The sequence below is a fragment of the Dendrobates tinctorius genome, unplaced genomic scaffold (assembly GCF_039654945.1).
Source record: "Dendrobates tinctorius isolate UK_male_01 unplaced genomic scaffold, ASM3965494v1 ptg000058l, whole genome shotgun sequence".
Taxonomy (NCBI): Eukaryota; Metazoa; Chordata; class Amphibia; order Anura; family Dendrobatidae; genus Dendrobates; species Dendrobates tinctorius.
Window position 1 is genome coordinate 20,184,036 of NW_027361726.1, and position 13,400 is coordinate 20,197,435.

The following is a 13,400-nucleotide window of genomic DNA, read 5'->3' on the forward strand; positions in this document are numbered from 1 at the left end:
TCCCTCGCCAAGCCTCAGCCAGCGGGCGGCTCAGCCGGTGGGGCAGGGAATTCAAATCCCACGCGGCAACGCTCATTTGCTCAGCCGGTGGGGCGGAGGATTCGAATCCTGCGCCGCTCATTGAATCCCGGCCGCCATATCGGAATACCCATAACTTGGGTGTTCCAATATGGCGGTGCCATTTTTGTCACAGCTTCCGGCCGCGGTGGATTGTGGGATAGCGACACAATCGCCAGAAGCTGTGACAGAGCCGATTGGCAATTATATATTAGATTGGGTCTCAAAGTCAACATATGGTGGGATCACAAATTTTCTAGTTCAGTGGGGAAGGTTATTTCTCAAATGGTAGGGAAGGGTCCACTGTTGGCTTCCTTGGAGGCGGGCAGATTTCGGCTGAGTTCTAGAAGGTTTCCAATACTGGCGCTGCTTGAGAAATTGTGGAAAAACTTAAGCAGTGGAGGGGAATAAGGGAATACACGAGTTACACATCTATTTGGTATGATCCGCAGTTGATCGAAAAGCTAAATCTACGAAATTTTGGACAGTGGAGAAGACTAGGTATATGGTATGTGTCGCAGCTGTTGGATGGTCAGACGTTCAAAACATTTGAAGCACTTGAGAAAGAATTCCCTTTGGAACACAATATGTTCTATCAGTACCTGGAGCTGCGGCATGCATTTCATAAGCAGTGGAGAAGATCACCGTTAATGATACAGAGGCACTGTTTGTTGAGTATACTTAGGGCACAAAGGAGTACTAGGGGTTTTATAACACTTATTTACAAGGGATTGCTGGACACATTTTTGGACAGACATCCGTTGACGGCCAAAGTTAGGTGGATTGCGGACTTGGGAGACATATCGGATGTTCAATGGGTGTCGGTCTTGCAACACGTTTCTAAAATCTCTATAAGTGAGTCTGGGAGGGTGTCGCAGATATTCATAGAATCATAGGATCATAGATCATAGAATCGTAGAGTTGGAAGGGACCTCCTGGGCCATCTGGTCCAACCCCCTGCTCAAAGCAGGATTCGCTAAATCATCCCAGTCAGATATCTGTCCAGCCTCTGTTTGAAGACTTCCATTGAAGGAGAACTCACCACTTCTCGTGGCAGCCTGTTCCACTCATTGATCACTCTGTCAAAAAGTTTTTTCTAATATCTAATCTGTGTCTCCTCCCATTCAGTTTCATCCCATTGCTTCTAGTCTTTCCTTGTGCAAATGAGAGTAAAGTTGATCCTTCTACAATGTGACAGCCCTTTAGATATTTGTAGACAGCTATTAAGTCTCCTCTCAGTCTTCTCTTATGCAAACTAAACATTCCCAAATCCTGCAACCTTTCCTCATAAGACAGGGTTTGCAGACCGGTCACCATTCTGGTCGCTCTTTTCTGAACTTGCTCCAGTTTGTTGATGTCTTTTTTAAAATGTGGTGCCCAAAACTGGACACAATATTCCAGATGAGGTCTGACCAAAGAGGAGTAGAGGGAAATAATGACTTCACGTGATCTAGACTGTATGCTTCTGTTAATACATCCTAGAATTGCATTTGCCTTTTTTGCTGCTGCATCACACTGTTGACTCATATTCAGTCTGTGATCTATTAGTATACCCAAGTCTTTTTCACATGTGCTGTCACTTAGCCCTATTCCTCCCATTCTATATATGCTTTTTTCATTTTTATTGCCCAGATGTAGTACTTTGCATTTCTCCCTGTTAAAAACCATTCTGTTAGTTGCTGCCCACTTCTCCAGTTTATTTAAATCTTTTTGAATCCTCTCTCTCTCTTCTCTAGTATTAGCTATCCCTCCTAGCTTTGTGTCATCAGCAAATTTAATCAGTTTACCCTCAATTCCTTTATCTAAATCGTTGATAAAGATGTTGAACAATACAGGGCCCAGGACAGAGCCCTGTGGTACCCCACTTGAGACATTCTTCCAACTGGATGTGCAGCCATTTACGACCACTCTTTGGGTCCGATCACTAAGCCAGTTATGAATCCACCTAACAGTTGCCTTGTCCATTCCATACTTAGTCATTTTTTCAGTAAGGATTGTATAAGAGACTTTGTCAAATGTTTTGCTGAAGTCAAGATATACTATATCTACACCATTTCCTTGATCCACCCAATCAGTGATACCGTCATAGAAGGAAATTAAGTTAGTCTGACATGACTTATTAGTTGCAAACCCATGCTGACTCTGTTTAATCACTTCATTCTTATCCAGGTATTGACATACATGTTGTTTAATAATTTGTTCAAAGATCTTTCCTGGTATAGAAGTCAGACTCACCGGCCTATAGTTGCCTGGGTCCACCTTCTTCCCCTTTTTGAAGATAGGAACAACATTTGCTCTTCTCCAGTCTTCTGGCACTTCTCCTGTTCTCCAAGAATTTTCAAAGATTATGGAGAGGGGTTCAAAAATTTCTTCTGCTATCTCCTTCAGTACTCTGGGGTGTAATTCATCTGGACCTGGAGACTTGAATTCATTTAGGTTAGCTAAGTGTTTCCTCACTATCTTTCTGTTTATAGAAATCCTGGATTCTTCTATTCCCTTAATAGGACAGTGAAGAACAGTTGATGTTACATTTCCTTTCTGAGAGAAAATAGATGCAAAATAGGAATTTAAAAGTTCAGCCTTCACAACATCCTGTCTTACCATTTCATCATTTTCATCCTGTAAAAATCCTATAGCATCTTTGACTTTTCTTTTACTTTTGACATATCCCCAAAATCCTTTATTATTGCTTTTGACATCTCTTGCAAGCCTCAATTCATTTTCAGCTTTAGCTAATCTGATTTGTGCCCTGCAAGTTCTGCAGACAGCATTATATTCTTCTTTAGATATGCCTCCCTCTTTCCATTTTATAAACATTTTTTTCTTCCTTTTTAGCATGTGCTTAAGTTCTGTGTTCATCCATCCTGGTTTCCTTAAATGCTTCCTATTCTTCCCTCTTTTCGGAATTGTTAACAACTGTGCTTTGAGAATTTCATTTTTCAAGATTTCCCATCCTTCCTGGACATTTTTGTCTTTAAGGATATCCAGCCACTGGATCCCTCCAATTCTCTTTCTGAATCCCTTAAAATCTGCCTTTCTGAAATCTAACCTTGACGTCTGAGTCTTCACAGGTCTTCCGCCTCTAGTTATCCAAAATTCTAAAATAGCATGGTCGCTACCTCCTAGGGTCCCAGCCACTTTTACCTCCTCAACCATTTCCTCCCTGTTTATAAGGATTAGATCCAAGGTAGCAGTTCCCCTTGTTTTCTCCCTTACCTTTTGGAAGATAAAGTTGTCAGCAAGAGAGGATAAGAATTTCCTTGACCTGTTAGTTTTGGATGAGAGAGATTCCCAACAAATGTCTGGATAGCTGAAATCTCCCATGACAACTATGTCATATTTTTTGGAGAACTTGGCCATTTGATGCATAAAGAGTTCATCCATATCTTCAGCTTGCACAGGCGGCCTGTAGTAAATGCCTACAATGGTGTCCTTTCCATTGTTCTGTCCTTGTATTCTTACCCAAACAGTTTCCACAGAACTCCCAGTCTCTGAAGCTTCAATCTCTGTGCAGATATACGTGTTTCTAACATACAGTGCGAGACCCCCTCCTCGTTTATCAAGTCTGTTTCTTGCAAATAAGTTGTATCCTTCTAGTCTTGTATTCCAATCATGTGTATTGTCCCACCAAGTTTCAGTGATTCCAATGACATCATATTTCTTTTCCTGTGTTAGTAGTTCCAATTCTCCTTGTTTGTTGCCCATGCTTTGTGCATTAGTATAGAAACATTTTAGTTTGTGATTGGTTTCTCTTTCTCCAATATTTTTATTAATTAGATTCTTTCGTCTTTGTGCTTCCTTTCCACTTCTAATAGCAGAGTTCTCAATAGCATTTGTCAGGTGTATGGCTTTTTCTGGTCTTTTGCTTCCCTTCCCATGTTGTTCTAGTTTAAAGCTCTCCTTACAAGTGTAGCAAGGCGACTTCTAAATACATGCTTTCCAGTCTTCGTAAGGTGCACCCCATCTCTAGCAAGTAGTCCATCGTATAAGTAGTTCACTCCGTGATCCAGAAATCCAAATCGTTGCTGACGGCACCATCGACGTAGCCAGTTGTTCACCTGCAGAATCATATTCCACCTCCTTGTTCCATGGCCATCCACTGGGAGGATGGAAGAGAAGACCACCTGCGCTCCCAGTTCTTTCACTTTCTTGCCTAAGTCTTCAAAGTCTCTGCAGATGGTTTCCAGGTCGTTTCTTGCGGTGTCATTTGTCCCCACATGTAGTAGCAGGAATGGGTAGTCATCTGTAGGTCTGAAGAGTCCTGATATCCTGTCAGACACATCTTTAATTTTTGCACCTGGAAGACAGCACATTTCTCTTGAAGTTATATCCGGTCTGCAGATAGCGGCCTCTGTTCCTCTCAACAGGGAATCCCCCATGACCACCACTCTCCGTTTCTTCTTCACAACATTTTTCTTTCTCCATCCAGGAGGACTCTGAAGGCGTACAAGGTTGCTGTTTGTTGGCAAAGTCTTATCCTGATGTATTTCTTCATCGTTTTCCTGCGTGAGAGCCTGGTACTGGTTTCTGAGCAGTATGGGTGCTGACTGCCTCCTGATCCTCCTGCTTCTCTGGGTCACATGTCTCCATTCCTCTGTTTCTTCAGGTGCACTTCGAATTTCTTCTCTTTCTGTAACATGAAGAGATAATTCTGCTCTGTCCAAGAACTCTTCACCTTCCTTAATGATCTGCAACGTAGCTAACCTCTCTTCGAGATTTTGCAACTTTTCCTCCAACAGGGACACAAGCTTGCATTTGTGGCATGTGAAGTTTGGCTTTTCCACTGGTAAATCTGTGAACATGTAGCAAGAAATGCAGCTCACCAAATGGCTCCTGGCCTCTTCCATCTTGAGATTTCTTAAAAACGATGAAAGATGAGCCAAAATGCGCGCGCCGACAGGCGCGGTTTTTCCGATTTCCTCTTTTCAGCTGCAACGGCCAAAACCCAGTGATCGTTGAGCTCGCGGAGACTCTTCACTTATCCCAGAATGCACTGGGAATATGCAAATGATCTCCTCAAGACTCTTCCCCTGGTTTTCCGATTTCCTGTTTTCAGCTGCAACGGCCAAAACCCAGTGATCGTTGAGCTCGCGGAGACTCTTCACTTATCCCAGAAGGCACTGGGAATATGCAAATGATCTCCTCAAGACTCTTCCCCTGGTTTCACCATACATAGGGTATATAGGACTCCTGTGCGGATGAAAAAGGCTGGTTTGAGAATGGATTCCAGGTGCCCGGAGGTGTACAATGGATGAGGCCAATATGCTACATATGCTATGGTCCTGTCCCCGATTGCAGGCATTCTAGATAGTGGTCTTGAACTTGAAAGCGAGAGTGATGGAAATAAACATTACTCGAGACCCATTGACGTGTATTTTAGGGCATGTAGACCGGGTGGCGACGGACAAATGGGGCAGGCTGGCGATAGCCAAAATGCTATATGTTACAAGGAAGACTATTACATTACATTGGTTGGATGAAGATCCTCCTACTAGAAAGGAATTTGTGAACAGAGTCAATTTCGTGATACTTATGGAGCGGAGTGAGTATATGAAGAGAGGCAAAATGAATTGCTATGAGGATATAGGGGGGTGTTGGTTGGACTTTCCTGGATTAGCCTCTCTGGAACTCATCAAAGACAGGATATTAGGGTTATAGAAAATTGTGCGGCATTGTATTATATGGACAAGGATCGTGTAAGTGTGGTGGGAGGGAGGTTTAGGTGAGGGTTTTCTTAGTTTCTAGGGGGGATTTTCTTGTATTACTAAAAATGTAAGAAAAGTAATATTGCTGATATATTTATACATGCCTATGTATGTATTGTTATCCTTCTCATTTTCTTCAATGAAACTATTTGATTTAAAAAAAAATACAGGGAGCTCCCCCTGTTGGTGACTGCAGACAGGATCTTATCATGTATCTCTGTATACAGGAAGATCCCCCTAGTGGTGGCTGCAGACAGAATCTTATCATGTATCTCTGTATACAGGGAGCTCCCCTTAGTGATGGCTGCAGACAGAATCTTATCATGTATCTCTGTATACAGGGAGCTCCCCCTAGTGGTGGCTGCAGACAGAATCTTACCATGTATCTTTGTATACAGGGAGCTCCCCCTAGTGGTGGCTGCAGACAGGATCTTATATGTCTCTGTATACAGGAAGCTCCCCCTAGTGGTGGCTGCAGACAGGATCTTATAATGTATCTCTGTATACGTAATGGGAGCTTATTATTGCTATTAAAGGGCAGATAGTGTGCAGTATTATTTGCTAAGGGGAACACAGGGAATAATATTACTAGGGTAATGTGGACAGTATTACCGTAAAATGGGTACATATGGGGGGATGGTGTTAGAAAAGTGAGAAGCCAAAGATGCATGGGCTGCAATCTCTGCAGGCACAAATCATTGGTGGAAGAAGTTGTCATGGTGGTCTTGGTCAGATGGAGAAAACAGGAAAAGTGAATGTCAGAGAAGACGTCACCTGTGACTACTGGTACTTTAGTCACTTTTAGAGTCTCCAGAATTGGTGTCTACCATTATATGGTCACTGTGTGGCGGTGATATTGGTCTTTGTGTAGAGATTGTAATTCACAGTAGCATAGTAATATTACTGGGACACTATGTGGTGGTCATGGTGTGGCGGCATTATTTGTACCCTGTGTTGTTCCATCACTGATAATATTGGTCTTTGCATAGATATTTCTTTTGGGTGAGGGGTATTCGACTATTTCGATTTATTGTCTACAACCGTCTCCCCATTGAGCCAACATGCCAGACTGAGGTGAGACCTGAGATGACAACCTGAACTTGTAAAACAACTGACATGGATCCAAGTTTCTGTCACTTTAGAGACCTGCCATCTTGGCACATGGCACGCTGCCACCTAAATCTGGAAAGGATTAGATTTGATCCTCTCTCCACCCATAGGTGTGCTCTGTAAATCTGCCAAACATTGTTATAAATAAAAATATGACAGCTACATGCCCCATGACGGAGGTCAAAGAATGGAAGCGCCTTGCTAGGCCCATTTCTAAGGACCGAAAACTGGGTGCAAAGTGCTAAAAAATGGCCCATAATTCTGTGTCCAAGTGAATGAGGCTTGTATGGGTCAAGATGTGGGCTCCATAGTTCTGGTGATCCCGGTAGGAACGTTGTGAGCTGGACTGCATTGACAAGGGGGTGCCATGAACCCCTTGCCGACCTTTGACGCCACATAGACATCATGAAAATATGTGAGGAACAGCCCACCACTGCCACCAATATGTGTCGAACGGGCGGACCGCTGTCGCCAAATTGTGACGGACAGCGGACCCTGTGCCACCAATACGTCACGATCCCACCACCGACACGGGTTTGTCAGCGGACGGAGGGACGCGATGCACTGCCAACACACGGCTATCACAGGCACAGTGGGGGGCTTATCTTAGTTATCTCACCACCGACACCATGTGACAAAATACAGCAAGCTAATCTTGCTCTAACAATTTACCGCAGGGGGGTATTTTGGATGCCCCACCACTGCTAACAACCTTCCAAGAACTGCGGGGTGTCAGCAAGCAGTTAATCCTGAATGCTCTATATGTCTTTTTAACTCTGCAAGCTTATATATATTGGGGCAGCACGGTGGCTCAGTGGGTCCTGGGTTCGAATCCCAAGGAGTTTGTATGTTCTCCCCGTGTTTGCGTGGGTTTCCTCCGGGCACTCTGGTTTCCTCCCACACTCCAAAGACATACTGATAGGGAATTTAGATTGTGAGCAAACTGTAAAGCGCTGCGGAATATGTTAGCGCTATATAAAAATAAAGATTATTATTATTATATCTGGTAACCACCACTTTCAATCTCTGCTCTGAATCAACTCCTCCATTCAATGTCAGCAAGCAGTTAATCCTGAATGCTCTATATGTCTTTTCAACTCTGCAAGCTTATATCTGGAATATATTTATTTCAACTTACTCTGCTTGTCCCCTTTTGCTCTGAGGTCAAGAAACTTTTCAAAGTGGTTTATGATGCATGTAGGCCTGGACATTGGTTTGTCTGATAATTACCTTTATTGTGCCCTGCTGTCTTAGTTTAGTTTGATTGATTAATCTAAGCCTTAGATTCCTATATATTCAGACCTAGCTTGAGGGAGCATTGATGCAGGGGGCATTTATGCACACTTTATCGAAGTACGTTTATCAAAGTACTGGCAGTTATAACTTGGCAGTTAGACCGGACAGGAGACAGGTAAGACATTTATATACATCTACTCCCTGTACATTTGGAGTACAACAAATATATACCATATACATTTGTGTAATTTATATCCTGGCCGCTGCATTCACACACATCCACCGCCCTCATTAACTCTCTACACTCCATCCTTATCGGCCCCTCACTCATTTCCTCTCCTATGTATAGCACTCACACTCTTTTCACATTGTTAAATTGCACATATCCATTCAGTCCCACCCTTCAACATAAGAGACGCTCCCACAAATCACTCAACCATCTGCTCTTTCTATCCTCCTTCTCCTAGTCGCAGGAGACATTGCTCCCAACCCTGGTCCCCCATGTTATAGAAAGTCAAACCCCCCAACTGCTACACTCAGAAACCCCTCTAATCTTATTAATATTCCCTGCATGCCTTCTGTCTCTCTTAATTGTGCCCTTTGGAATTCTCGCTCAGTGTGTAATAAACTCTCCTTCATCCATGACTTCTTCCTTTCTTATTCTCTTAACCTCCTGGCTCTTACTGAAACCTGGATCCAGCAGTCAGACACTACCGCTGCTGCTGTTCTTTCATATGGGGGATTACACTTCTCTCATACCCCAAGATCAGACAAAAGAGCAGGTGGAGGCGTTCGTCTGCTTCTATCACCAAAATGTACCTTTCAGGTTATCCCTCAATTATCCTCACTAGTCTTCCCTTCTTTTGAGGTCCATGCTGTCAGACTCTACACCCCCTTCTCCATGCGAGTGGCAGTAGTGTATTGTCCTCCCGACCCCTCCCATCAGTTCCTGGATCATTTTGCCACTTGGCTTCCACATTTTCTATCCTGTGACATCCCTACCCTCATCATGGGCGATTTCAACATCCCCATTGCTCTTCCCCTCTTCCCATCTGATACTCACCTTTTATCTCTAACCTCCTCGTTTGGCCTTTCACAGCTTACTAATTCTCCAACGCATGAAGACGGAAACTCCCTCGACTTGGTCTTCTCTCGGCTTTGTGCAGTGGATGATTTCGCAAACTCCCCTCTCCCACTCTCTGACCACAACCTTCTTTCATTCTCTATCAAGAACTGCCAGGCCGCTCAGGTCACCCCCACTGTCCATACTTATAGAAACATACAGGCCATTAACACCCAGAAACTTACGATGAACTTGCGGTCTTCATTGGCCCCTATCTCTTCCCTCTCATGTCCTGATTCTGCACTGAAGCATTACAATGAAGTACTTCAAACTGCCCTGGATGATTTTGCACCTCCTATACATAGAACAACATGACAAAGACAGCGACAACCCTGGCACACCCTGCAAACACGTTTCCTGCAGCGGTGCTCCAGGTGTGCTGAACGTCTATGGAGAAAATCCAATCTATACGAAGATTTCATCCATTATAAGTTCATGCTTAGAACATACAACACTGCCCTTCACCTCTGCAAACAAACCTATTTCAACATGCTCATCACCTCACTGTCCAATAACCCGAAACGTTTCTTTGACACTTTTCATTCCCTGCTCAACCCAAGAGTGCAGGCCCCAACCACAGAGCTTCGAGCTGGCGATCTGGCCAATTATTTCAAAGAAAAAATTGATCATATCCGACAGGAAATTATCTCCCAATCATCTCATACCATGCACTGTCCTCCCTCCCCCACTGCATCTAGCTCACTCTCTGAGTTTGAACCAGTCACAGAAGAAGAAGTAAGCAGGCTCCTTGCATCTTCTCGCCCAACCACTTGCACCAGTGACCCATTTCCGTCACATCTGCTCCAGTCCCTTTCCCCTGCTGTCACCCCTCACCTAACTAAAATATTTAACCTCTCTCTCTTCTGGTATCTTTCCCTCCTTATTTAAGCATGCCATCATACATCCACTACTTAAAAAAACCATCCCTCGACCAAAACTGTGCCGCTAACTATAGACCTGTCTCTAATCTTTCCTTCATCTCTAAACTCCTGGAACGCCTGGTCCACTCCCGTCTGATCACCTATCTCTCTGATAACTCTCTTCTCGACCCTCTCCAATCCGGTTTCCGCTCTCTACACTCTACTGAAACTGCCCTCACTAAAGTCTCTAATGATCTACTAACAGCTAAATCTAACGGTCACTACTCCATGCTAATTCTCTTGGATCTCTCTGCAGCATTCGACACGGTGGATCATCAGCTCCTCCTCACTATGCTCCGCTCCATCGGCATCAAGGACACCGTTCTCTCCTGGTTTTCTTCCTATCTCTCTGACCGCTCCTTTACTGTATCTTTTGCCGGCTCCTCCTCCTCTCATCTTCCCCTTACTGTTGGGGTTCCTCAAGGATCGGTTCTAGGCCCCCTCCTCTTCTCCTTGTACACTGCCCCTATTGGTAAAACAATCAGTAGATTAGGTTTCCAGTACCATCTCTATGCTGATGACACCCAATTCTACCCTTCTTCTCCTGACATCACGCCAGCCTTTCTAGAAAACACCGGCGATTGTCTAAATGCTGTGTCTAACTACATGTCCTCACTATATCTGAAACTGAACCAGTCAAAGACTGAACTCCTTGTGTCTCCTCCCTCTACTAATGCACCTATACCCGACACTGCCATTTCTGTGTGTGGTTCCACTATTACTCCCCAGCAACATGCCCGCTGTCTTGGGGTCATACTTGACTCCGAGCTTTCATTCACCTCCCACATCCAATCACTGGCTCGCTCTTGTTATCTGCATCTAAAAAACATTTCTAGAATTCGACCTTTTCTTACCTTTGACTCTGCAAAAACTCTTACTGTTTCTCTTATTCATTCTCGTCTGGACTATTGTAACTCTCTTCTAATCGGTCTCTCTCTTACCAAACTTTCCCCCCTCCAATCTGTCTTGAATGCTGCAGCCAGGATCATATTCCTCGCCAATCGTTACACCGATGCCTCTACCTTGTGCCAGTCCATACACTGGCTACATCCAGTACAAACTTATTGCCCTCACCCACAAAGCACTCCATGGCTCAGCACCACCCTACATCTCCTCCCTTGTTTCAGTCTACCACCCTACCCGCGCCCTCCGTTCTGCTGATGACCTGAGGTTAGCATCCTCGATAATCAGAACCTCCCACTCCCGTCTCCAAGACTATACACGTGCTGCGCCAATTCTTTGGATTGCACTTCCCAGGTCAATACGAGTTGTCCCCAATCCCTACAATTTTAAGCGTGCCCTGAAAACTCATTTATTCAGACTGGCCTACCGCCTCAACACATTAACCTAACTATCCCTGTGTGGCACAATCAAAAGTTTTATCATAACCAGGTTCCCCGTTAAATGTTCCTACATGCTTTATGCATCTATTAGCCCTCTGTGTCCGTACTGTTACACACTTAACATTATGGCTGGTGCAAACAATCAGGGCAATTGTTACCACCCACCTTTCGTGTCTCCCCTTTTTCCCTCATAGATTGTAAGCTTGTGAGCAGGGGCCTCATTCCTCTTGGTATCTGTCATGATCTATGTGATTATTGTTATGCTGTAATGTCTATCGTCTGTACAAGTCCCCTCTGAAATGTAAAGTGCTGCGGAATATGTTGACGCTATAGAAATAAAATTTATTATTATTATGAAAAGTCGTGCCAATACGACCCATGACGCCTATGTGGCGTCATGAATTAATTGCCCTCCTGCAGGTCGGGTGACCGGGGGTCACTGAAAAGTCACCCGACCCGCACACACAGGACACTTCATAGTTAACCCCAGGGGGTGTGGCTTAGCCCCCACGTGCCTACGATCGCTCTGATTGGCTGTTTCACTTTTAACAGCCAATCAGAGCGACAGTAATATTTCATCAATGAAAATTGATGAAATATTACAATCCAGCCATGGCCGATGCTGAAATAGCATCGGGCATGGCTGGAGACACCGAACCAAACCCCCCACGACTGACGGCGCCGATCAGCCGCCGCCACCAACTGATGGCGCCGATCAGCAGCCGCTGTCATAATCTGATCCCCCCGCCTTCCCTCCGCTCCCCACCACCCTCCGATCACCCCTCTCACCCTGCACCGTGCCTCCGAAGTCCCTCTGGCCGTCCTGGTGTCCCGCATCATGGGTGCCACCATCTTGGAAAATGGCGGGCGGATGTGCAGTGCGCCCATCACACTGCAGATTCATTTTTTCATTTTGATCACTGTGATAAACTCTCACAGTGATCAAAATAAAAAAAAGTAAATCACCGCCCCCTTATCACCCCCATAGGTAGGGACAGATAATAAAATAAAGAAAATATTTTTATTTTTCCATTAGGGTTGGGGCTAGGGTTAGGGTTATGGTTAGTGTTAGGGTTAGTGATAGGGTTAGTGTTAGGGCTAGGGTTAGGGTTACGGTTAGGGCTAGGGTTAGAAATAGGGTTAGGGTTGGAATTAGGGTTGGGATTAGGGTTAGGGTTGTAATTAGGATTGGGATTAGGGTAAGGGGTGGGTTGGGGTTGGGATTACGGTTATGCTTGTGGTTAGGGTTAGAGTTGGGATTATGGTTAGGGGTGTGTTGGGGTTAGGGTTGTGGTTAGGGCTATGATTTGGGTTGGGATTAGGGTTAGGGGTGTGTTGGGGTTAGGGTTGGAGATAGAATTGAGGGGTTTCCACTGTTTAGGCACATCATGGGGTCTCCAAACGCGACATGGCGCCACCGTTTATTCCAGCCAATTTTGCGTTCAAAAAGTCAAACAGTGCTCACTCCATTCCGAGCCCCGACATGTGCCCAAACAGTGGTTTACCCCCACATATGGGGTATCAGCCTACTCAGGAAAAATTGCACAGCAACTTTGGGGGTCTAATTTCTCCTGTTACCCTTGGGAAAATAAAAAATTGGAGGCTAGAAAAATTATTTTTGTGGAAAAAAAATTGTTTTTTATTTTCACGGCTCTGCGTTATAAACTTCTGTGAAGCACTTGGGAGTTCAAAGTGCTCACCTCACATCTAGATTAGTTCCTTGGGGGTCTAGTTTCCAAAATGGGGTCACTTGTGGGGGGTTTCCACTGTTTAGGTACATCAGGGGCTCTGCAAATGTAACATGACGCCCACAGACCATTCCATCAAGTCGGCATTTCTAAATGTCCCTACTTCCCTTCCGAGCCCCAACGTGTGCCCAAACAGTGGTCCCCCCCAACATATGGGG